The sequence below is a fragment of the Augochlora pura genome, chromosome 5 (assembly GCF_028453695.1).
Source record: "Augochlora pura isolate Apur16 chromosome 5, APUR_v2.2.1, whole genome shotgun sequence".
Taxonomy (NCBI): Eukaryota; Metazoa; Arthropoda; class Insecta; order Hymenoptera; family Halictidae; genus Augochlora; species Augochlora pura.
In genome coordinates this window covers 815,915-842,825 of record NC_135776.1, presented here as the reverse complement: position 1 = coordinate 842,825, position 26,911 = coordinate 815,915, and the positions used below count along the sequence as shown (strand labels likewise).

Genomic DNA, 26,911 nt, shown 5'->3' with positions numbered 1-26,911 from the left:
TCCTGCGTCTGAATGCCGGCTCCCGAGCCTGCGTTCGGCCACTTCGAGGCTCTTCCTAAATGCCCTTTCCCGTTTCAAATCGTTTAAAGGACGACGTTCGACTCATCCAACCATCGCTTAATTATTCTACCATTTTCCTATTAATTTTTTTACTTTATTTTTCTTGCGTATTTTTTTAAAGAAGAGAATGGAATGGCGCGGAATGGGAAGGTTCTTTTCTTGGTTGCCGTAAACGAGAGAAAGGCAGATGTGGGCAAGTTAACGACCCGTTATCGCGTGGATGCCGCGTACTCGTCGCTGCTGAAACTGGTTGCCGCCGATATTGCGGCGAACGAGGGGAAAACGAGGAGGGAAGCGATGCGCGGCGAATCGCGAAACCTCGGCGAAACACACGTTGACCAATATGCCAACGCAGGTGCACACGAGAGCCTGCGAGAGAAGACCGGGCTCTACACGAGCTCGCAGGCTCTTCTTCTCCCCTCCCACGAACCGGAGAAACTCGAATTCACTCTGTTAGAGAGACGCAGCTGCCTGCTCCTTCGTCCTGATACCGTGGAACCTCGATCTCGCAGGAGATCTCGATCACATCACAAGTTCACATATTTCAATTCGTTTTCGTTGATTTTTTTACCATATAATACATACTAGTTACGATTTTCTCTTAATTCCATTGCTTCGCACAAATTCTTTGCCATATCGTTACTGTAGCGATCATCCTTAATACTTATATAAAATGAATAAGAGAACGGTCTCCTAATAATCGAGGATTTCTACGAACTCGTCTTCTCGTAGCTATCAACGAGTTCATCGGGAGAGAAGATTCGATCGCCACGGGATGCTTCGTGCGGAATTTCGCGATCCACGTAGGAAAAGCATCTGGTAGAAGCCTAGGAAAAGAGCAGACAGTGAAAGAGCGGGCCAAGGTGCACACGGAGAGCGGTCTGCGAGCTAGCGAGCGAGTCGAAGCGAGCCAGAGCCAGCCAGGCCAGGCCAGCATTTTCTTGGCCTTTCTCCACCAGTTGCCATTCCCCGAGCGACAACAATCGCTTCCGTGGAAGCCTTGACTGCGTTTTAAATGCGCGGCAGGTAGAGGCCTGCTATGCAAAATCGGTACAAAGGAGAGAGAAAGAGGCGAGACGGATAGAGAGGGAGAGAGAGGGAGAGAGAGAGAGATGCCGTAGGCAGGCAGGCAAGCAGGCAGGCAGAAACGTCGCCTCTGTTTAAGGCACCCGGGCTGGCAAGAACGTATCTCCTTTCTATCCCTCTCTCCTCTCTTTTGCCATGGTAACAAGGGAACGCCGGTAAATCTGCGAGCGGACAAAGCCTCGCTCTACGAGTTTTCGATCCCCTAAAACACCGACGTCGGACCTCCCGATCCCTCCGGAAGAGATTGCCCGGCCGATCGAGGGGAGGATAGAGATCGCTGGACCCTCGAAGCCAAGAGAAGACGACCGTGGGTCTCTGCTTTCGAAGAGAGATGGTCCTTGCGAAGAGGAAAGGTCACCGGTCATGGGTGTGAAAATCGTGTGCGTGCCCGGTCGATCATTCGGGGGTTAATACCGGCAACTGGTGGGGGAACGGGAAATCAAGATGGCGTAACCGGCCGTTCTCGACGATCCTCGACGATCCTCGAAGATCCTGCGATCGCGACAAGAACAACCTTTCCGCAGGAGCAACGAGGATCGATCGCGGCTACCGAGAGAACCGATCCGAGCAGGCCGAGTCCAGTCGACTCGAGTCGAGTCGGGTCTCCATGGGCGAGCAGTTCGAGCGAAAGCCGGCTGTGCCCGCTCGCCGGCTGCTATATCGATTGCCGGTGGTGGTGGTGTGCCCATCTTCAAAATGGCGCGGGGATACACGCTCGAAATCCCGCCTGAGGCGCGCTCCCAGAGCCCCTGGCCGAGCGGTTATCGAACGGCCACCGAAAACGAGCCGGAATGTAACCGATCGACGCATTTCCTCGACACCGGACGAGGGTTTCCCAGGTCGTAGGGAGATTCATAGGGCACCGGAAGTTCAACCGGCAGAGAATTCGCTAGTCGGAGGGTTCAAGGATGCAAAGGGTAACCTCCGGTACGGGGTTGTCTAGCCGGACCACGCGGCACGAAGTAACGGAGGAAGGTTGGTCCTCTTGGTTGCAGAAGCAGAGAATTACAGTTTTCCGGAGCGATTAAGAGCCTTTCGAAGATTTTCAAAGTATTTCGGAGCAGAGTGGAGAATTTCAGAGTAGAGCGACCGATTCCGGAGCGTTTCAGAATACCACAGAATACTTCGGAGCATTTCAGAACACGTCAAAGCACTTTGGAGGACATTTCAGAGTGTATCATAGCACTTAGGGACAGCACCGAAGGATTTCGCAGCGCAGGAAGCCCGGCACGTCGGGGGTGTCTGTCGGTACTCACCTCGATGGTCGAGGGCGTCGTGAGTGGCTCGTCGAGGCGGAATCTTTTCCCTTGTAAAGCGTCCCTCGCCGCGGCTCGCCACAAGAAACACACTGGGTATATTATTCCGAGAGGGTTTTCGAGGAGCAGCGGGCGATCACCGAAGACGCCAGAGACGAGGACGGCGAAGACAAAGAGGACGAAGACAGGTCGCGGCGTCTAGACACACGGCAGAAGAGAACGACGATGATTTCCTTGGTCCGCTAGCCAGGCCGGCAAACACACACGCACGAGGTTGGCGGTCGCGTGGGCGCGAATTGGTATTATTCACCGTCGAAAAACTCGGAGGCTCGAGGAGTTGAGGACTCGAGTCGCGGCAGCAACAGAAACAGAAACGACAACGAAAACAGCAGCGGCAGCTTCGAAGCGGGAGCGCGTTCGCGAACTCATCCACCAGGCTCGGTAACGCGCGACCGACTGAACAGAGAGAAGCGGAGGGGAAGCGGCGTCCGTCTGTCCGTCCGGCCGTCTTTCTGTCACCAGTATTGCTCGCTCTCTCACTCTCTTTCTACCTTGTTCCTTTCTTCTCTTCCTTCTTTCTCCCTCTCTCTCTTTCTCTTCCCCTCTGCCTCCCTCTGTCTTTCCTTCTTTCTTTCTGCCTCGTTCTTTCCTCTTCGCTGCTGCTGCTGCTGCTGCCCCCTCGGACTCTCTCTCCCTCTCGCTCGCTCACTATCTTTCTCTCCCTCAGACACACGCACACACATACACTCTCTTTCTCGCTCGATTTTTCCTCGCGCGCTCACGAGCCTCGTCCTCTCTCGATTTCAGTCGTCCGTCTTGCGGATAATCGTCGTCCCGCGACAGAGTAATCACCAACAGGTACACGAGAGGCGGGTAACACCAACGAGCCACGACGAACCATCAACCGTACGACGATTTCACAGGACGATCGATATCCAAAGAAACTCACCACCGAGCTGGCGAACCCGAAACTCGATCGATCAATCGGCGGAGAGGCGCACTACCGGCTCGCGAACAACCACGCCATGCGTGCCGAAAAAGAGAGAAAGAGAGGGCCGATCGATCGGTTTCCGAGAGGGAGACTGACTCTCTTCTTCCTTTGTTCCCGCCGTAGTCGAGGAGAGAGTTTCGGCTGCGTACCCGCCGAATCCTCTTTGTCCTGTCGATGCAACGCGCGCACCGAGACTGACCCGAAGAGATCGTACCCTCGACGTGTGCCCGCTCCAAAATCTCCCGGTTCAATGATCCTCCTCTTTCTCTCTTTTTCTTTATCTCCAACTGTCGCGATTAATTTCGAACCGTCGCGATCTATCTCGAGCTCTACGCTTCGATCCGAGTTTCAGCGACTGAGGCCGGCGTACTCCGAGAACCGGGAAGAGATCGCGTTCTACGGCGACCGCGTTCTGCACTGCTCGACGGTCGGTGAAAGAATGAGCTCCGGGATAGACGGGAGCGAGGCAGGAACGTACTGGCCGAGCCCGGCACCCCGGGACTCGGTCCGGATGGTGGCAGCCCTGCCGCTCCTCGCCATAGGACCGACGTGTCGCGACAGAGGGGGTCGGAGGGGCTCGAGACTCCAGGGCGGGGTCCCGAGTCCCGAGACCCGACACACCGAGGGCTCTCTGCCTCGAACACCACGAACCGATCGCGGTCCACGGAGAAAGTACATAGATTTTCAGGGTCAGAGATTTTTCCGGGCACCATCGGCCGACATCGGTGCCCCAATGTTCCGGTGATCGCGTCTCCAAACTTCTACTCTCCGATCTAGAGTCTACCGACCCCTCCTTCCCACTTTCGAGGACTGTTCGGTGGTACACGTCTAGGCAGAGTCTTTCGCCACGAGCTGTTTGATCCGATATCTTTGCTCCGGGCGAACGACGCTTTTGAATTTCTAGAAAGTAATTGGCGCTGTTAACGACTGTCATTGTTAGCGGTTAACCCCTTTGACGAGGATGATTCGTGATGGAGTAATATGAATTTGATATGATGGTTTCTAATAATATCCTGCGAACGCGTTGCTCAATGCCACATTAATTTTACATGGCACGCTGCACGTATGGTTAATATGAACGTTTGATTACGTGTTACACATTCTGTGTTAAGTGCGTAATTATTTATACACATGTGTTCTACTTTGCGTCAATCTCTTGCATTACGATTCGGGCGAATTTCTGTGTTTAAATATTGATAATGAAGGGTTAGAATTTGATTGCAATTTAGAAGTCTCCAATTACCATCCACATTTATTATTCGTCGTTTTAACGCCATAGAAATTGTATGTTCAGAGGGAATTTGTTCAATGGTATTTCGTTAGATTCGATTCTAGAGACGATGGTCATTGCTCGAAGCGACGCGAAGCGTTTTCTCGAAACATTGAGTTCCGGGCATAGCGTATCGGCGAGTCATAATAATAATAATAATAACAATAATTCGCGGGATTGGTACGCAGGACCAGGGAGATTCGCGAGCCCGGTGAACGACCTACCGTAACACAGGCTCGCGAGGAGCGCGAGGAGCAGGAGGGGAGCAAATCGATTCGCGAAAGTCATCCGCGGCGGCGAGTATCGAGAGCAGCCGGCCCTGAAGAAGCTGCACATCGCACGGTGTAACGAAACACCTATTTTGATGGACATCGCCGGCCAATCGTTTACAACGTTTTGCACTACAGCCTAATTAAATCTTTAACATGTGAAGGCAGCATAAAAGAACACAAAAAAAAAATGAAAGAAAAAAAGAGAGTACTAAAAAGTAGACAAATTGTCTGCCGATATTGGCAAACAATAGGAAATGTAATGCGGAAGCATTCAGATAGGATTTAGGCAAACAATGAATGAAAGTGGAGCAACTGGGAAACAAAAAGACCTGACACGAACGCAAAATTTATTTCTTTGTGTTATGCAACGATCGCTTATTCATGATTGCGGGAAGTTATAGTACCAAATTTCGTCAATAATTTTGGCATGACAACGTCGAAGAAAACAGATGTTTCGTTGCACTGTGCGCCGGTACAGCGCAGTAGTTGACGTCGAGTATCGGAGTCACGAGACGATTATCCGATGGCCGTTGTCGTCAAGTAATTTCCGGCGATTGCTACTACGCAAGCAAGCGTTCTACCTGGAAATCGTTGGTTCTTTAAGCAACGGGGCAACGCGGCGACGACGGTGGTGGTCGCTCGAGCGGAACAAAATACTCGCATATATACCTGCCGGAGCGGTGCGGTGCGCCTACAACTGGTCTACGAGCAGTCGCCTTTCGCCTTTCCTGTCTCCTGTCCTGTCCCGACCGGTGACTAATGCGAAAACCGGCGGGTGCACGCCGAGAGGAACGACGCTGCTACGTGCCCGCCAAGCCAGACACGACGGGTTAGATAACAGTTCGGCGCGTCCGGAATTTCGGAATTTCGACCGTCCACCGGCGGACGCACACGTTCAACTCTCTCCCCCCCTACCGTCTCTCTTTTTCTCCCGCTAGCTCTCCCTGCCTCTCTGCATCTGTCTCGCTTTCGAGAGACTTCGATGCGCCGCGACGCCTCGCTTTTCATCGGGCTGCAACGTGTACAGCCGTTCCAGCGATATACATCGTATCGATTGCCAACCGTGTCACCCAACTGCGGACCTTGGCCGGCCGGGGCCACTGACTCCGGCCTGGGGGCCAACAAACCACGCCCCCGGCCACCTCAACAAGTCTGAGCAAAGACCAACTATATGTATCTTTCAGGCAAATCGGTATGAGACGCAACAAACGTCAAGAAACTCCTTGGCGAATAACGAGCTACTGACTTTTGGGGGCCAGGGCCAACAAGCCACGCCTCCGTTCGAAGAAACAAATTTCTGAACGTATAGGAAGACAAAACAGGCGCTTGTAACGTGTTGGGGGGGGGCGTAGCTTCGTCGCTCCCGACTTTGTGAAACCGAGAATCCATTTCTCGCGCAACAGTTCGATTTCTACTGCAACATTCTCAGGTTCGCGTTCCCAGAAAGGCAACCGGAGACCGCGAGCACGCCGTTAATCGGCGTGGAATGTACACTCGCGATGGTCTCGATTGTCGCGGATCGATGTGGTGCTGGCTCCGCTCGCCGGAAATCGGTTATCGGTTTCGAGCGTAGGTATTGTCACCGATTGACTGCTCGTAGCAATTGCATACCGTGCCGAGGACGCTTTTGTGTTCGCGAAACAATGCCCGGATAAGAGTTTTCGACGAAACAGAAGCAGATTACGTTCTTCCGGTGCGGACGACCTCGACCTTTGCGTCATTCTCGTCTCTCTCTCTCTCTTTCTCGTCTCTCAACAACGACGTCGCTACTGAGAAGAATTCGGCGAGGTATCTACATAAGATAATGCTATCATTGGAAGAGGCCATGGTCATTCTTGGAACACGACTTCGCCAGAAATTCTCGCCGAAGACGGACTACCCTTCGGACGCGCACGTTGGCTTCGACGATGGAACAGGTGGAGCGGACTGGGCTGAATCGCTCTCGTAAAACGAGCCGTAGAATTCTCGGAGCGTAGTTACTCACTCGCGACGGCGAAGAAACCGTAACGAGCGACGCTTCAACCGTTGTTCCTGTTGCCGCGAGAATTAACAGGCGACAATCTCCATCACGCAGACAACGGAACACCGCGAGACAGTCGAGAACTAGCTACACCATAGAGTCCGCAAAAATTTGAGAATGCATCTTGAACATCGTGGAGCATCGTCGGGTCGAATGCTCGTGTCCCGTCCACGATGATAATCGTCGGGGAAGACATCGCGGCGGCTGATTCGATTAACCCAGACCCCGCGCAACCGGAAAAGGCGATACTCGGCCAGAGAATAAAGAAAAGGAGCAGGAGCAAAGTGGTAAGAGAAGAAGAGCCTTTCGAACTGCTTAACGTCAATTATCTCGGAATCACGGTTGACTCGGCGATGCGCAGCGACAGAGCAATCGGCGGAACAATCGGCGGTATTATTCGTCTCGGCGAAAAGAGAGAGAATCACCGTGGAACGCGTTAACCCAATTAGAAATGGTACGATGACGAATGGGTGTTTCTAGGGAGCGATATCGTTATCGAGGAACAATGCACACGGTCAGTGGAACGTCGATGCGTTCGCTTTGTTCGCGGACTGCCGCTACCTGCGGCATAGCGGCGGTCTCTCCGCGAACAAGGGCCGCTAGTTCCTTTTCATTTCTCTGGAATACTTCGCACCAGACGTTATTACCGCAACCGTTTCCGCTCTGAAAACTAAGCGACCCGGCCGACTCGTGACCGATTAACACGTTTCGCTGATCAAGCCTTCGCGGACGAGAGAATCGTGGAGGCGATCGATCGCTCGCTCGCTCGCTCGCTTGCCTACGGACCAGTTTCTCGCGGAAATTAAAAGACGACGAACGTAAAATCTTCTGCGAGCTTCGTCGAGTCTAATTTAGGCTTGAGTAAGAATTCGGAAATCTTCGTAGCTCGATTTTCAATTATCAAACGATACCTGGCTTTGAAAATACCGCGAGAAACACGCCCGGAATGGACACATTCAAGGAACAGACGCTTTCGAAGGTAGCGATAGACAGCACCGATTCTCGAATACGGCACGTTCGTTGCCGGAAACGGAAGCTCCACACCTTCGCCGCTGACTACGACAACGTTCAAAGAACGTACTCGAAGAATGTCGCGATCGTACAGCAGCGCAATCGAGAACCCGACCGAGCGTCCACCGGCGTAGAAACAAAGACAGAGACGGAGTGAGAGAGAGAGAGAGAGAGAGAGAGAGAGAGAGAGAGAGAGAGATACGCGCGCTAACAGTTTGTTCGGTGAACGGGCCGTATCAATCGCCGCAGTTTGCGCCAATTAACCACTAATAGGAAACTAGACTACAATCGATCCGATTCAACGGTGGACAAACCACTCGACAGGTATCGCGCGAAACCTCGGGACGTTCGCCATTCACGGACCCTTACGCTAATTTCTGCTATTGTTGGCGCCACAGAGCTCCTCAATAGAGACGTCCTTTGACACTATTCTTTAAGCATTTCCGATATCCTATTTCTATATTATTTTATTGTCGTAATTAACGATTAATTTGAAGAACTCGTAAAACTTTAATCTACCATTATTTAATTGCCAAAGTTTTGATAATTAACTACCATCAGTTAATTACCAAAAATTAATTATGTGAGGATGATTTAAATATCGTGGATCAGAGTGATCCGACAACAGCAGTGCGAGGGTTAGTAGAGCAATGAGAATTGCGGAAAGCAAGCGGTCGGAACAGTCTCCACGGAACTCGATAAACCTGGGACAGATTTGATCGGCGCCGATGTCCCGACATGTTCCGGCGCGTGTCGTCGCCGCTCGGACACGTACGCAGCCGCTTTCTTGGCCGCTTCAATGAATGAACGCCCACGCATTTCGATGCGGATCGTCTAACAAGGGCAACGACCGGATGCACGGAATATATCCCGCGAATCGTAATTCGACGAAAATGCAATCGGGCACAAGGCCGCGGTGCGCGTGCGAACGCCCTGAGCCGGTGCCAACTGCACACGAGAGGAGCCCGCCGTTCATCCGCGATCCTCCTCTCCTTCTGTTTCTGTCGGAGGAACTCTCCGCGAGTGCCTTCGAGGCGACCCGCGATCACACGCGACTGCTTCGTCGCGAGATCTCTTGATCTTCTTCTGCTAGAATTATTTAGAACTCGCGAGACCTTGGAAAACCATTTTTCCTTATCCTATGCGTAGATACAATAAAAATGTATTCACGTTTCACTCGTTACGAGCAGGAATGGTGGCTGCTGTGCATTAACTCGTAGGTGTAGAGAGATAGAGTTTACTTAGATTTTAATTAGAACGCTTGCTCCAATAATGTGATCTATTATATAGATTTAGTGTTAATATTCTCGAATCTCGGGCTGCGATCGATCCGCGCATCGTCCGATATAACAGCGCGATCATTATCATTGTTGCTATTTAAAACTGGCGGGATGGAACGGTCGGTGCACCGTGAAGAGCGACTGCGACGCGCACCGGCGACCAGCCGGCGGCTTTCGAATCGTTGTGTGCCTACCTGCACGCTGAAACACGCGTAGAACAGCGGCGAGAGAGCCAGCCGGCAGGCCTGCTAGAAATTCGTCAGGCATTTTCTGTTCTGCAAAGCTCTCTCGCGCCAATCGGCCATTCCGGCCGCAAATATTTACTCGTGTCACGGTAAGCCGAGCGCGAATGCTATTTGTCCGGACTACTTTATCGCGTGCAACCCGAAACTCCGACTTCGGGGAGCATCCTTCGATTTCCGGGCTGCCAAAGGGGCTTCAAAGTCAAGCATCTGTCACAGTCGTGTTTCCCTTTTTAGAATGTTTCGCGGCTTTTCGAAAAAATATGTAAATTATCATGCGCAACTGTCTTTAACTTCATTCTTATAAAATTGTACATACTATAGCGATTTTTACTCCCAACGGGAGTGTTTCTCTTTATTTCGCATAAAATCGCGGCGTATTGGGGTGGATCGGGCAAAGAGGAAACGGAACACAGCGGCGTAATTAGCCATATCCCAATCCCGGCCGATCCGGAGAATCGTTCCATTGAGTCGGCCCGAGTAAATTGCGGATCGGTCGGACTGGTCCGACCCGGACCGAGGAGGACCTTCGTGACTTCAAAGCGGCCTTATACCCAGCCGTACGTGTATAGCGCTAATATTATATTATTCGACGCGTCGGTTCCGGCGGCCTTAAACGCGATCACGGGCTACACGCACCCACGAATCGTGTCGCCCCGTCTACACCGACCGTAGGACCCGGCCGACCTGCCGCACGCCGTTTCAATAAGGTTAAACCTCCATTTCCGAATAAGAGTCGGTCGGCTCGGAAGCCCCCGCATCCGTCGGAAGGAACTCCGGACGACTGGCGCCCCAAATGATTTTCGCGTGCAGGAAAATCCGTGAAACGCGGGCAAGTCCCGCGAATTGTAAATCGGAGTCGCGGTGGCTGCCCACGGAACCACTCGGAAGTTACGCTAAAAAAGACGCACACTGTTTCGATGCTAAAAATATGGAGATGCGACAACTATAAATTTTCTCGTCGAAATTATACTGAAAACAATTGCACTGGCGTAACGCCAATCGTGAGGAAGTTGCGACACGAAAACAGCGGAGTCGAGGAAACGCGGAACCGCAAGATCCGGCGTTCTCTTGTAACGGTCTGCGAGGAACCTGGACATTTAACGGAACCCCTAAGGTAAAACACCGTGGAACCGCTTGCTTGCTCTCTTGCCGACCATGCTGATTGCTCGTTAATCTCGGAAATATGAGTTCTAAGCCGGATGGCTCCGCTTTTAACGAGTCCGTAACTCGTCCCCGAGGAAAAACTGTCGTTTTCCTTAATTACGCTAGACACCGGCGCGCGTCCACCGAAAGTCGACCCGGCGAACCGACCACCACCCGGCGAACCGACGCTCGCCGGGGGTTCACGTGCGACGGCTCGATTATGTTCTGGAAGAGGCGGGGTGTGTCGCGTGAAAGGGAACCGTTTCGGAAACCCGGAAACATAACTTTCGCCCCGCGCCCTCTTTGTCGCGAGCAATTATCGCCACGAGCTCGGCTCCGAGTCGCCGACAAGCGAGAGAGAGCTTTCCTTTTCAAATATCGCACGTTCGTTCCCTTTTCCTCCATTTTCGCGGGGTTTTAAATTACTCCGAAGGCCACACCTCTGCTGGAGAAAAAAAAATTGAGCGTCACGAAAAGAACCGGAAGACCGCCGATTTTGCCTTTTTTTTAGAATTCGTACGCCATTAACTAAAAAGTATCGAAACTACTGGGCGTAAATTGATCAGAATGGGAGAGAGAGAGGGAGAAAAACCGTCTGGGAGAAGTCTGTCTAATTCTGTACGTAGAGAATGAGCGAGTAGTGCTCGCTGAAATAGCGGAATTCAGCGTAAAGAAGACGAGCGGTGTTAACGGGTCACGTTTGCGATCGCGCCGGCCCTCTCGGAACTGCTCGTGAGAGGAGCGAGCAGCGGCGCGGCGAGGCGCGGCGTCTTGGCACGTAAGTGAAACTGAATGCCGCTCGGAATTACGTTTTGTCGGGTCGTTTAATCCATTCTACGTCAATCTCGGGCCGATTAGCCGACCGTAGTTGGCGGACGAGTTGGATGAACACCGATCTCTAGGCGGAAGCGCGCGACCGTTCGCCACTTTTACCCGCGGCAGGGACTCGTTAACGGGCTGTTGGTACAACGACGACGCTGGAATACCGATCAGATCCCGGCAAGAAACTCGTCTGGGATCGACGCGAACCTTCAGGAGAAATGCACTTTCGTTGGCTAGCCGAACGACGACGCCGCGCGTCGCTGAATGGTTCGCAGCGAGAAATATCGTAGCCGGCGTCGAAAACGGAAGCCTCGATACACATGCACGTTTCCTTCCGTCGAGTCAAGAGAATCGAGCAGAGAAGGAACCGCGCGGGACGACGAAGGCATCGAGGACGAATGCGCGGGGTTTGTTTAGTTTGGCCCGCGGCCCCGGTCCAAGTGCAATAAACGATCGGGACCCCGCGCGGCCTTTCCTTCAAACGGCGATCGTTTATCGCGGAATCGCTCCGTGATATCTGGCCCTGGGCATCGTCCAGACAACGTTTGCCTAGTAACAGTGCAGATAAGCTCGCAAGCTTTTATCAAAAATGAAGAGGAAACTAAGGCGTGTTCGCGGATGACGCAATCTTCTGACTAATCAATGGAACATACAGATTTCTGGGCGCGAGCTTCCGTCCGAGTTCTTATGTGTAATAATAACTTCAATCGCGAGAAATATCGAAAATATCGGTTAAACGATTTCGAAATTAGAAGCTTTTGTTCATGACTTTACTTCCGATGAATAGGTAAAGTATTTCGGTCACTGTGATATAAGCGGTAGAAACGCGAGAGGTTCGAAGGTTCGGATTACACGATCGAAGGATCGTCGGAGGAACACGGGTAAGAGTGATCCATAAGGGAAATCGCGGTTAAGCGACTCTCGCGGAAAAGTCGATCGAAGTTTTCCGCGAGGGTAACGGGAGAAATAGGTGAAGTTTCGACGAGTCTGGTGACTCTGGGCGTTAATGAGTCAGCCTGGGGGCCATTGTTCGAGGGGGTGGCTCTATCGTGCTGCCTTCGTCTTGCCAGTCTAGTATCTCCCCCCTGAAAGCCGGTGTGTCGAGCTCTCTCGTGTCGCGCCGAGCTGCGTGTCCCTATGCTTCTGCGAGGCGCGCGTGCAGGGATAGAAGCTCGAAGGCATGGGGTTGTATCTGTCGGCTTAGAATATCGCGGGGGTGGCCACCGCTTGGAGAGAAGGAAAGAGAGAGTCAGATCACGAGAGAGATAACGAGACAGACAGACAGACACTGAGAGAGAGAGAGAGAGAGAGAGAGAGAGAGAGAGAGAGAGAGAGAGAGGCACCCATGAATCATCCGACGGTGTACAATCAATACGAAAGCGGCGACGACCGACCCTCTCTCGTCGAGTGCCACCGTCGAAGCGGTGGAAGCGTAGTTCGCCTGCAAATCAGTCAGCGCGAGGGTGGACGACGACGTCACACAGTCTACAGTCCTCACACTGCCGTCCGATGCAAAACCCATAACTTTTGAACCAATGAATTTCCAGCACAAATATCCTAACATTTTTTTAAAAAAGTAAATACATCCATCAATGCAAAAAATGTACAATAATATAACTTATTTGCAAATAATGAATTCTTTTCAAAACAATAAAAACTTATTAACCCCTGTGTAACAAACTGTTACGTGTACTTGTTTCTATGAAACAGTCTATATAACAATCAGGAGCACATGTGACGCATTGAAATATTGAAAGCCGCGTACTTTCCTTGGCATTGTAAGTTACAAGAATATCTGGATGTCTGACCATGCGAATTTTCGAGTTTCCTGGAAGCGGATCGTTATTTCGATCGCAGACGTCGCGCGACGTTATTCCGTCGCGACGAACACTCGGCTTGCGGGACTCCTCTCCCACGAGGATAACTCGCGTCGTTAGCAATCATCCCGACGAAACTACTCCACCTCCGAAAATCTCAAGCACGCGGATCCGATCTTCCTGCGCTTATTCCGGCCCTTCGAGCCGAAACTTGTCCGGTAATCGATGCCGAACAACCACGACTCTTCATTGTCGAACCGTTTAATGCTGGAACCACCAGACCAGCCGAAATAACCGGTTTCCGAATTTTTCTAATACAAATCCTAATATTACGAATATTATACATATATTGAAAACTTGTTGTAAATTGTCCTCGATAGAACGATTGCAATCAGAAACGGATTCTGATCACTGTCATCACGAAATGAAGATAGGACAACAAGGAGTGCGAAATGTTGGAAATCCGCTGGTTCGTGGATTTCGGTGGGACGGTTTATCTGGTTCGTCGATGGCACAGCAAGCTCGCTTTCGGAATATACACGAAGACCCGTCCGTCTTTCTCGCAGTCACAGACTTTACGACGACCATTCATCCCGTCGGGCCGCTACTTAAAATGTAAATATGCACGGGAGCGAGTGTTGTCTGAGGATGATAATGCGAGCCGAGCAAACCTCCCGTCCGCCGCCGCCGCCACCGACGACAACGACGTCGCGTCACTCGACCGCGTCCCACAGTTTTCATAGTGCTCGCAAATAGCGCGGAACAAGAGGATGGCGGCCGATCGATCGATCGATCCCGAGCGAGCAATAGAGATCTGCCGATGTTTCGATACGGCTGTTCCGGTGCACTCGGGCTTCGCTATCGGCTTACCGACCGAACCTGGTCAGCGTGTCAATGATCGAGCTTCCTTGGAAACGCTGCACACCCGCGGAAACTCTGCGAAAATTCTGCGGGAACTTTGCGAAAACTCTGCGACAATCGCTCGCGATTTTGTGTTCGTTTCGAATAGAATTTTAGCGAAGTTTCTCGGGATCGTTACCTCGAATAGGTGAGTAATGCGCGAGATGAGTCACCTGGAGGAGCCCCGCCCGAAACACTTTCAGCCGATCTTTCGAACATATTGAACACGACGGCAACTGATTTTTAGTATAAACGCCCGCTTCACTTGTGTAGCTAATATATTATATTGTATCATAATTCGAGTAATACTTTGTAGAAGAAAAAGATTTCGCTGACAGTAGGCAACATATATGTCTCATTATTAATCTACTATAATCAATCCGACACAAATAGTGATGTATTAATTACATGTGTGCACAGATTGTATACTAATTACACGTGTACGCAGGGTGTATATTAATTACACGTGTATACAGACATATTTCCTACGCGTTTACAAAGATATAAACCTGTACGGGGAGTAGACGATCAAATGCGTATTTCTTAATTCGTGAAACGTATCCTCGCGGTTACGCTGACCCACGGTTAATCAGTACGTTTCGGTTAGGGTTAGCGGCCGAGTTAGAATGCCTGGAAACGATTTCGACGTGGCATTTGCATCGGCGTAATCGTAAAGAGGATTAGAATCAAGTGTGGATTTGTATGCAGCCGGTGGAAGCGGTTGGACCGGAGCTGTTGCGGAACGGAAAGACGACTGGCAGGGGTTCGCGATTTGAGAATTCCGCGGCGGCTCGAAGGCGCAGCGATCGTTGCCGCGAAGACGAGGTGTCTTCGGGTTCCAACGAGATAGAAGAATTATAAATAACGCCATCGGGGGAACAGTTTGTCCTTGGGTATCATACGAGGATCGTGTACGTATGCACCGGGTGCGTACGTCGGAGAGGAGAGGTCCCTCTTTCACGCGAAGTTGATTGTCCGGCCTTGAATCTGCGGCCAGATGCGCTACGAGGGACGGCTCGAGAGCCTCTACACGCTTCTACACGCCTCTACACGCTTTACTCGCTTCTACGCGCTCGTGTACGCCGAGGCGTACACCGATGCGGCACGTCGTCCGTACGTCCCGGCGTGATTCGATCCAAAAACCTGTTGCGCCGGCATCCAAAAAACCTCGAGACCGATTTGACAAACTGCCGAGACCGTCGACGAGAGATTCAGGTGTCGTGGAGCGGACGCCTACGCGTCCGACGACATGAAAATCTTGATTTTAGAACGGGGAAAATTCGCGTAACAGACCGTCGAATATTTTAATCGATAAACTGCAGACTTTACGCGTTTATGGTAAAAATGCAATTCAGTTTTTATATCATATCCGCCCTTGTGCGATTGCTACATCATTATCACTTTCTCTCACTGTGACGAAAGGTTTAACCCGTTGACAAATGAAGTCGTTAATATTGTCGTTATTAAAATTGCGAAGGGACGTGATGAATGTAAGATCTTCATTGCGCTCCAGTTCTAAGAGCTTATTTATGACATGGTCGGCTACTTGGCTATCGCGTAGGATCGAGGCAACCTATTTAATAAAATCGCCCGAACGAGATTGCTTTCGATACGAGCCACAAAAGCTTCTCCATTTCTTCGCGAGGTTACTTCGGCGCGCTCGGTTTATCAGATGGTGAACGATCAAATAACTTCGTCGTCGGCTGGCCGGCGTGTTAACGAACTGAAAACGCTGGACAAACAGTTTGCTCACGGATGAGTAACGAGTCGACGGCGTTACCTAACGCCGCGGCGAAAGTCGCGGCTCGGTCCGATACATTATTCGATAACGATTACTGTTATCCACGACCGAAGAAGGAGCGCCGGATCAGCGCCAGATACTGGAAGCCGTACGAGACCGGATCCGGAATCGATCGATCTTTCGCCGGCTCGAGTTTCGAGTCTTGCCCCGGTTCGATCGTCATTTCCTGATAATCGCAACGAGAGATCGTCGAGCTCGCGAGGCCTAACAAAAGGTCCGTAATAATATTACGCGTTCAATTACACAGACACAGACCGGGAATCGGGTGAATACAGATATATATATATTTATCCGTGGTTACCTAATCCCCCTGGCAAGAAAGTTTTCTTGGAACGAGGTAGAGAGACAAGCCTTCGAGAGACTATCTACCTGTCATGCAAGGATGGACCAACGAAACCTCCCGAACCGAACATGATTTCTGAGTGCTCCCCGTAGGAGTGGCTTCGATGCTCCAGCCAGTGCTCTGCGAGACAGCGAAATGAAATGAATGCCACTCGTAAATAAAACGAGGACGACAGAAATCTCTCTTCCTGGTCGAAAGATTTCGTTACCCCAATTTTGGCAACTGTTTATTAATTTACTCTCTGTATACAAGGTGTGCGTGGCATTTCAACCAGGATAGTGCTACAAGGGATCATCCTATGTCCAACGCTTTTGGAAAAAGCTCCGAGAGCAATGTTTAAGCAACTTCCCTCGAGGAAAGCCTGAAAGACGATCCCAGCATGCGCGGTCTCGATGGAAAATGGGTGTGGCCTCGCGGCTCCGGGCCAGAGGGCAAACGGTGCCAACAGGCTTTCGAAGAAGCGAGGAACTGACCCGGGACAAGCCGTTGAGCAAACCTGTTGGTCGTCTTTGTCGGTTCTGCGGCGTTGCGAGGCCGAATCAGCTTCCTAATCCGTAAAGCGTAACACGCTGCCAGAACTGGAGCTCCGAAGCGACGGAAAGCAACGAGGAGAGACGAGGGAAGGAAAGAGAAGAGAGCCACAGAGCCTGGAGAGAAGAGCTTGGTCCAGAGGTTAAGCCTCTCGAGCTTCCAGCCGCGAGATCTCGCGTTAATTCGATACTTCCTGCTCTCGTGGGACGAGCACGGACACGGACTTTTCTCGGGTCCTCTTCTCTTTCGTTTTACTGAGTCTCCAGCGAGCGGGAGACAGTAGCCGGAGCAACGGAGCTAGCGCGAGCAAGCGAATCAGCGACCAGGAAGCAAGATTTCGAGGAGACTCGATGAAACGCCGGAGGAGGAAGGCCGACGACTACCGACCGACTCTCTTCCTACCTGTGCCAGAGTGGGATTACGCATATTTCTGGCCGAAAGGACCGTCAGGGCCAGCGAATCGAGCAACCTTGCGAGACCAACCTCCGGCAGGTATACGCGAGAGAGTAAGAGAGGGAAACGAGCCGATCCTGATGCCGATGCCTGTGCCTGGATAACCGGTTTCCGCGATGTACGTTTGTCGAAACGCCTTAATTACCAGGACCTCTGCACGTCCTTTCGCCTCTCCGTCTCGATCCTTCGCTCTTTCTCGAGCCTTCGTGCTTCACAGGGCCGTACCGAACGATCGTAGGGACCTACTTCGATCGGATCAACCACCGTTCCATCGAACGAGATCTCTCGTAACAGATACCCTGAAATTAGTAAACGGCAGTACATTTATTGTACCGTTGGGTCGACTGTAATCTCGTCATTTGTTTTTCATATCTTTCTTTCCAGTTGTCTCTAAAATTATTCACGACCGTCCATCGGAGAGTTGTACGCTCCGGGTTGGGTCCAGCTCAGCTGTTAGGCCGTTTCTTCCAGCGAGCACATCAGAGATTTTTCGTTGAAAATATCAGAGATTTCCGGCGAGAACGTCAGAGGATTTCTAGCTGCTCGAGATTGAGGATGGCGGGAGAGACTCGCCGGCCGGAAACAGCGTTGCGCGGCTCTCCTTGCATCTAAAATTCATTAGCGGCGTGCGCCGCTCCGCGTTTAATCCGGCAAAGTGCAGCAAAGGCCGGTGCAGGGCCGGACGAAGACGGAACAGTTCGCGTTCTTATCGCGATGAAAAACTACCCGGGATTTTTCGATGGACGCGACAACAGCTCGATACTCGATTTCAATCTGCTCGTCGATTTCAATACATATATGTAGTTATTACATATGTATATATTTTTTCGACTTACTTCGATATTTTTCTTCCATTTTTCATTCCTTTCTTCTTTTCTACTTGCTTATACTTTGGCGACTGCTGTATAAAATCTTATTTTATCCAGGATTTTAACAAAGGATTTTTCTAGTCGCGTATACGAATAAATTATTGTTATCATGCTCGGAGAAGCAGCGAGCGACGCGCCGAGGCTCGAGATACCGCGATCAAACATCGAACGGGTTCCCCACGAGCGGTTTACCGTTTTCTCGCGAACCGATCTACTACTATACTACCGTACCACCATATACTATAGACGGTGTTCCGATCGCTAGCGTCTCTTAAGCCGGAGAGTTTCCTCTCGCTCGATCAGCAGTGTACGTGTCATAGAAAACGGTACGACGGTTTCCATCGGTCTCGCCCCGTCTCTCTCTCTCTTCGCCAACGACCGGTCTCTCTATTCACGTTGCACACCGTCGAGAGAGAGAGAGAGACCGGCAAAGATTATCGGTCGTCCGTCCTATGACTCACTCGAATAGCGGCCGGCCATAGAATCGGCGAGCGGAACGGGCTCCCGTGATAATCCGCTCGTCTATCTGCTAAATATTCGCGAACTATGCTTCCTCGAGCCTGGATAGGTTCGTCGAACAACAAACGAAATCGATATCCCAACTGAGAGTTCGAGCCTGCGAACGACGAGTGCAGCGCTCGTCCGGACCTCTGAACCTATCGGAATAAATGATTTCAAAAATAATCGTCGAGGCAATTCGCAATTACTAATTCAGTCGCGTCGTAACTCGTAGTTCTAATTCGATCAAAATGAAACTCGTAATTAATGTAACTAAATTGTTTACTGCAAATTTACCGGTATCGAGCAACGAATTAAACTGTAATTTAATTGAACGGAGAGACCTGAATTACGTACTACAATCGAATTGTAATGCAATTTAATTACTCCGTAACCATAGTACCTTGCGGTAACTTGATCATAATCCTGTACAACGCTATATGAAATTAGTCAAATATTAGCTGAATTATCAATAACAGGAGAACAGAATATCATATAATAATCCAATAGTTGAAATACTAATAAGAGGAGAATAGTCCTTCATTGGAACGTACAAGTGACACGACTATGCATCGACTGCGTCGCGAGCCGCATTTGTTGAAGTATGACTGAAAAGAAAAGTTCCTACGCTTCAGTGTGTAAGATCGAAAGTCGTTCAGCAAGAAAATCGTCAACCTTCGGGAAAAGGAGGGTCCCGAGGAATAATTAATGGCCGCGTTGCCGACGAAGCTTGGACAGGGTCAAGCCGATTTTTCGGTCGCGAGAGAGGATCGTGGACGATCGGACGGAGAGCGTGACGGACCGTTCCCGCGGAGCGAAAAATCCTGCGAGAGGCTGACTCGCGGATTCCTGGGCTGTTTGTCGTGGACCTATCTCAACCGCGTAGGTCACGGAGGCCAAAGAAACAGTCCGTCGCGTCGCGGTATCTTCGCGGAGGAATTGCACCGGCTGGAAAAACAAGACGTCGTGTCCCTATGTTCACGGGCAACGGTGAACCGTTCGTGTCCGGCGGAGAGAGGATCGCGTCGCTCGGGCAGAGTCTCGCATAGCTCCTCGATTTTTCTCCATTTTTCTCGAGCTTCCTCGAGGCCCGCGATTAAACCCGATGTCGGCTTATCGGCGAGATAACGGAACGAGAATCCACCCAGCCGGCCGATAAGCGGGCAACGAAGCGAGCAATGGAGCGAGAAACACTGAATCCGAAGCGTCTTCCAATTTATTTATTTATTTATATTATGTGTTAAGATGCAAGCCGATTTTTGCAATCAAGAACAGAAACTAATATTAATATATAGCATTAATTATACGCCTCCGCTGTAAAATTCCCGAAATCGTGACTTTGCCGACTAAAATGAAATCGAACGAAAAATGTGCAACCGCGACACGAATTCTGGCCGGAACATTTCTCGAAGCGTTACGCCTCGATCCCGTTGGAGGATGCGAGATTTCTCGGAGTCGGCTCGCAGAAACGTGGCCTTAAAATAGTGTAGGCGCGCGCGTGCCACCGTGCTCGCAGTCGCCGCTCGAGGTTAAGGTTAAGGTTGCATCGCGTCGATGCAGCGGGTGCAGCGATTGCAAGGCCGACACCGAAGACGAACGAGGACCGCTCGACGCAGAAACGCATCCGCGTCGATCGTTGGTAAAACGAATCACGAACAGTACTCTTTCGCTTCGGTTACCAAAATATACCGGGGCCATTTTTCATTTCTCTCGACGCAAACAAATTCGTAACCGTTGTTGAAACATGTATAAATAATCCTGTCAAATTGTGACTGCGAAACGTGCTATAGTTTCTTTCCAGAAAAATCTGAAAGGTTCAAGAAAAATTACGCTAGACTAACGTGTCGAACGGGATGTCGAAGAATCATCGAAAGCAACGTTTGTCAATATGGTTCGGTGTTTCTCGCGAGAGAGAGAAGGGAAATCGGAAAATTGCGAAATTGTTGCACGCAGTGCAACGAGGGACAAAATGGCCGGCGATAAAAATTGGCCGGCGCGCCCCGAGGTCTGCGGGCGGATTTCCATTTCACGGCGGCTACGTTCGACTGGCTTCTGAACCGAGATGGAAGTTAAATGGCACCGAGCCTGATATATTCAGGTTCCGGTTTCGCCATGCTCGGTTGACTATGGGGTTCAGGGGAGACACGCCTAATGTGTATCCTCTGTGTGCTCGTAAACGCGCAACATTTCAAACTTCTGCCGACTCTTTTTTTCCCTTTTATCGTTCTCCTTCTCTCTCCATCGCACTCTCTCTTTCCCTCTTTTTCTCTTTTGCAATCGTATTTTACACGGTCCCGCTTCCGGACTCGCAAACTACCCACACCCATGGACTCGATGGAACTAGTATTTCTAGATCTTTTCCGGAACAGAAGGGCTCCCTTCGTTATTCTTTTATTATACCGAGCAGGCGTTTCAAAGCGAAACAGCGAAGACGAAATGGCAGGAAACTGCAGGAAAATTCAAGCTGCGAAAATCAAATTGAACCTCTGGACAACCGCGGTTTTAACGTCTTTTATTTGAGTTTAATTCATTGTATTGTGTTTTATTTTACTTTATTCTCTCCTTGACTCGGAACGAAAATAACTCGATTCTCAAGTATAACTCCCGGTGATTCGTCGTGGTAAAAGCGGCGGTCCGAGAGAAATCGAAAGACACGCGTGAATCGAGGGAAGTTGGGCTGGGATTGATTTTTCGACGGCCTACCCCTTCCGATGGGGAGGAAACGCAACTACAATCTGTCAGCGCGTCACCCTCCGCCGACGAACGGAACTCTAACCTTCACCTTGAGCAGGAGAGCTCGCGTGTGCGACAACTATTTTAGGGTGACGCGGGGCACCCTGAAAAGACATTCACGGCCGGGACACGAGATCGTGTTGAGCGGAGCAAAGCAGAACAGAGCGGCGAGGCAGATCGAGGCGGAGCTCGCGACGCCGTGAGGTCTAATCTTAACGCAGGCTTCGCTTTGCCGAGTTGATCGAGTTAAAACGGCCACAAAGGCGTCACCGCATCGCTCCGTAATCGTGGCATTGTGCTCAAGTTGAACCGACCGGCCGGCCACCGGTCATTTATTCATTCGCGAGAACGTTGGAAATTGAAGGAAAATAAAGATAGGAGGAAACGACCGACGACGTCCCACGGTCGCTCGCCGAGATTAGCGTGGGTGGCTGTCTCTCGACACCAGAAACAATTCAACGATCGTTGCAGGAGACACTCGGAGCGAGAGAAATTTTCGCGAGACTTTTGCATTTTGAGAAGTTTCTTCGAGATCGTTTGAAGTTTCGATGCCATGGCTATGCTTCAACGTTACTGGAACAACTTGGCTTCCAAGGGAACATTCGAGTCGTGTTTAAGTTGGGTTACCGCGGGAATATTTTGACGAAACTGTCCTCGAATCGAAGTTTGAAGAGTACACTTTAATATAGGGTGCTTCTCTCTAAAAGGCAGTCACGACGACGTTTTCTAAAATTAGAAATACATGACCCTCGTTGTAATAGCTCGATTTTTAAGGACAAATTCTATTTAATTTTAAGTTACCTTCCTGTAGGACTTTTTCAACGTTAATCAGCTTAAATTAAAGCTTGAGGAGTCTGGTGTAAAACAGGGTAACCCCTGTTTAACAGAAAATCTGCAGTGTCGTTTGGCAATGTGGTCAAGAGAAGCTGCTGTCTATCGCCTGCATTCGGGCAACACAATGGCGACACGTGCCACAATTTCGACGACCGATCGAGTTTCCTCGAGCATCTATTTACACACCTGCGGATGCTGTGACGATCCGTAAACCCACGGGCAAACTGTTCCCCGATCGCGACTCTATCCAATATCAATCGCCGGATCAGAACCGTATTGTCCATCAATTACCCGGATAGGCGTGGTCTTTGCAGAACAGGCGTGGCTTGTTGGCTCTCTTGAAGGAGAGTGCCGGAACAGAAATATCCTGAAGGAGTTCGATGAAGGCTCCCTTCGCCGTTCCGCTGAACGAATTTATGGGACAAGCGTCCTAACGAGTGACGACACACGAGACACGAGGAATGCGACGCGACGTGGTCGTGCGATCGCATTAGCCAGACCAATTACCGTAATTAACTGTAATTAATTAGAAGCTGGCCGGGCAGAGCCGTGGACACTCTGCGGCCGACGATCGCGCGCGTCGATTCGTGCTCGGCCAAGGATTTCTATCGTTCCGCCGCGTGCAAAGCGAAAAACAACGGAGTAACACCTGGTCCTCGTCGTCGGTCGTCTTTCGTCGTTCTTTTTGCTCTGCCGCTGCGCTTGGGAAAACGTTGGGCAGAGACGGATAATCATACTCCTCGCACTGATATTTTTGGTCGCGTAAATATTTTACGGCTACGCTCTTCCAACACGTCGCGTTTTTAACGAACTCGTTCCAGGAGCGATACATTATACGCTCCGCGATCCGCCCACCGATTCCCTCTACGGCTCAATTCCTAATCGACCCGAACGAGAAGTCAACGGTCCAACGAAATATCGATTTACTAGCACTAGAATATCGATGGAGATATGGAAGTAACACGATCTTCCTGGAAGGGAAGCTTTCGGGAAAAACGACTCGATTATTAACGATTACATCGAGTCGATCCTAACATACGTTCTCGCAAGAATTTGTTACGTTCTCAAAGCTTAAATTAAAGCTGAATTAAAACTAAAAGTGTCCTGCTCGAGACCGACCACACTTTGCCGTTCATTGAAAATTCCAATTTCGTATAGAAAAAATTGTAAAGTTCTAATCCTAGACTCTTACATTCTACTCTCCCTAAAATCGCGTTGTTCGGAATGTTGCGCCAAGACGCGAGAGAGAAGGGAAGGAAAAGGTCCTCGTAAGCACATTATCACGGATTTTCCCGTCGGTTCGTGGGCTCGTCAACGGGGACGTGACTTAATCCATTATGTAGCTACTGTGTCGGCTCTCTTCGAGGCGGCTTTTCAAGGGTCTCTGGCGCACACCCACGCCCACCCTCTCTCTTTCTCTCTCTCTCTTGCTCTCTGTCACCCCGCGGTCTCTCTCATTCGAGCAAACAGCGATATTACTCGACCAACAACGACCACCATCGCGACGCTCTCGGAAGGAACGAGGAGTCGTTCACATTTCGCGTGTTACGGTTCACAAAGCTGGAATGGAGGCTGAATAGAGAGAGAGAGAGAGAGAGAGAGAGAGAGAGAGAGAGAGAGAGAGCCAGGGGTAGGGGGAAATGTGATGCGCTGACCGACAATACGCGAAAACCCTGGAAACCGTTCCCCCGTGAACCATAGCTAGGATAAGAACTCGCAAAGTGGAAACAAGCCGCGACGTTTCCGACGACGGCGAACACATTTCTGTGATAAATGTTTGGGTAAAATAATAAGGCAGCGGGTTATTTATTACAACAGTTTACCGTTAATGGATAACAATGGCGAATCGAAGATTGCGGGAGAGATCGTCGTTCTCGAAGGATGAATTTTGAGCATGCGTATAGGAATTTCAACATAAAAAGAGAGAGAGTCGATCGGTCGATCATCGGAATCCTCGGAACACGACTGAGGAAAGAGCCCTGTCGCGAGCCCGCCTCGTCAAGGCTCGGGGTCCTCGAGCAAGATTTATGTTCGCTCGGGCAAATACGAGCGACTCTCTTCGGATATATATTCCGACCACGTGTCCAGGTTGCGTAATAAACGTGACCACCCCTGTATCTCAACTACGCGACTCGTTCTCCCTATCGCTCTTTCTTCTCCCCCCCTCTCTAACGCGTCGCTTCAATAGACTCGGAACTCCGAGAAGATAAACGTTCCAACGAAATTTTTACCCGTGGAGCCGGTCCATCACCTTCGATATTCAATTTTCGCGCAAACGCGACGTCGATGTATTTTACGACCCTCTAAACTTCGGGCATGAAACATTCGTATACTGAAAACAGTGTGTACCGAGGAATGATAATGCCTCGACATCTCTCCGATAACCTTTCAACCCTGTACTACGATTTCTTCCATAATTACGCGTTAGTTTTCATCTGTGTAGAAGATAACTTTTGTATATCTGTCAGATAAATCCAACAGTTTCTAAAGCAGTGCCAATCAGCGAGGTCGAGTCGAAGAACAAGTGGTCAATTTGTCGATTGGAACATACCGGAAGAAAAGTTGTGATCGCGGAGGGTACATAGAACTCCGATATCCAGACTGTATCGTCGGAACGTCTCGATAGTCGACGTGCGGCACGAGAAAAGGGGGGAGAAGAAGATTGGTGGGCAACCCCTTCGGAAAACTCGCTCCGAATATCCGTCTGGAAAACGTCCGACGAAGGAGAAGGAAGGATGGGATCAAAAGAGAGAAGGGAAAGGAACGAGACATGAAAAGAGAACGAGAGAGGGAGAAAGAGGGAGAGAGGAAGAGAGGCAGGAACGTGGAGAGCATCGAGCACAGAAACTACGAACTTTTGAACGATCAGCATCGAGTGGAGGTCGAACGGGGGAGGAAGGGCGAGGCTAAGCCGAGCTAAGAATGCGAGGGAGAGAGCGAGGAGCAGAGCGCGGAGATGGAGAGTAGGGCACGGATGGTGAACAGCTGCCGGTGTGCCTATGGTGGCCGTTTTGTGTGAACGTGCCCCCATAACCCCCATACTCCCCCTTTCGGGCATTCCCTCTCGTTCCCGTTCGGCCGACGGCCGACGCTCGGTCCCTCGTCGTTTTCGCTCGCTCCCGCAGCAATGGCAGCCGTAAGCCCTCGTGTATACAGTCATAGTCATCCATCTATCCCCGACTGTATGCCGTTCTACTGTTCCGAAGAATAAAGGCGCGCTCGAGACCCGCCTGCAACTGTACAAGCTTGTTCCGCTAATCTGACGGTCCGATCGTCCCAAAAATTCGACCCCCAACAAGCACGTTTCCTCCAACGACAACCCCAAAACAACATTGTCCGTCGTATCCTCGACATCGGCAACCAACAATCTCATACCGGAGACAGAATTCTAATTTTATCGGATTTTATATTATCATATTTTAAGTAACGTCAGGTCAGATTCTTGTTAGAGATTTCATACATGATCTACCAAATATCGATTATTTCAGGCAAGGCAGTGCTTGCAAACCATTGAAGTCGCGTTCAGAAAAGTTAACGAAGTACTAACCAAATAGAGGGGAACGTCGCCACGAGAAGAGATCTGGCTTCTCGAGACTAGTGACGGCAACTGTTTCTGGAGAATCGATCGCTACATTTCATTTAATCCCGAACCAGCGATAAGCGTTCGATTGCGGATCGGATCGGATCGTCGAGCGAGGTCGTTCAGCGAGAAACGTCTAGTCGATCCGATCGCAGGCGGTTGCCTTAATGGAAAAGAGGGTTGAAGAGGAGCGAGTGCATTGATTTACCGTTACGGAACCGGTGCGCGCTCTCGCTTTCTCTCTCTCTCTCTTATTCTCTTTCGCCCTGGTAGCACGCGCCCTCGTACCCGTCTCCGTTCTGTCGCAACTCGGTATATTTTCGACGGTGAGACGCGCAAGAGACCGGATCGCGTCGATTCCCCGGCGTTGATTGCTTTTTCATAGATCACCGAACACGCTAGAGGTTATTCGGTCCACGAATTTTCCACGCTCTCACACACGGCGCGGCGACCACGATTTTCTGCTTCGCGCGAACAACATCGAATCAACTTTATGAATAGAATTATTTAAAACTGTAACACATGGCATAATATTTAGAGAACTTATAGCTTATCTTTCACGACAATTTGGTCGTATTTGATGAAAGTGTTAAGGAACAGGGACCAAAGTTTGGCAATGAAAAATGTTAGTACAGTACGATCCGCATCGACGTACCGTAATAGGAAGCATGTATCGCGTAAGGATTATGCGAATGGTTAGTGGTACGAATCAGAGATTTTTCGAGGTGCGACCCGCCGGGATAAATAGAAACGCGACGTTACGTATCGTCGCAGGGCAGAACCTGCACGTTGTTCGCAGCGAATACGACGGAGAGACACGCAAGAAGGAAACATCGGAGCAGCGGGTCGTTTTGTTCGGGAACGGTAACATTGTTGTAACACGAGAAGATATTGTCCACTTGACAACGGAGCCACGGCATGGAAGAGAATCACTCGCGGTGCACGTGATGCCCGTCCGACCGATACTCGTTCCCCCGGCTCGTAGAAAACGTTTCAAGAACAAGCGCGAAGCGCGCGTCGCCCGACAATTCGCGTTTCTTGTTTTTCTCGTCAACGATCCTAACACGCTTCCGATCACGTTCGGTCACGAAGTTGT

General features: G+C 50.5%; 2 protein-coding genes across 2 annotated transcripts in view; both read right to left on the bottom strand.

Moving 5' to 3' along the window:
* The window catches only part of LOC144470154 (uncharacterized), a 42,960-nt gene extending 40,088 nt beyond the window's left edge, over nucleotides 1-2,872 (bottom strand). Inside the window, exon 1 of the mRNA XM_078181025.1 lies at nucleotides 2,403-2,872. The gene's annotated coding sequence lies outside the window, so the exon portion shown is untranslated. The remainder of the gene's footprint in view (nucleotides 1-2,402) is intronic.
* Nucleotides 2,472-26,911, bottom strand: part of Rsph9 (Radial spoke head protein 9) — a 30,996-nt gene continuing 6,556 nt past the window's right edge. Inside the window, exon 5 of the mRNA XM_078181026.1 lies at nucleotides 2,472-2,600. The gene's annotated coding sequence lies outside the window, so the exon portion shown is untranslated. The remainder of the gene's footprint in view (nucleotides 2,601-26,911) is intronic.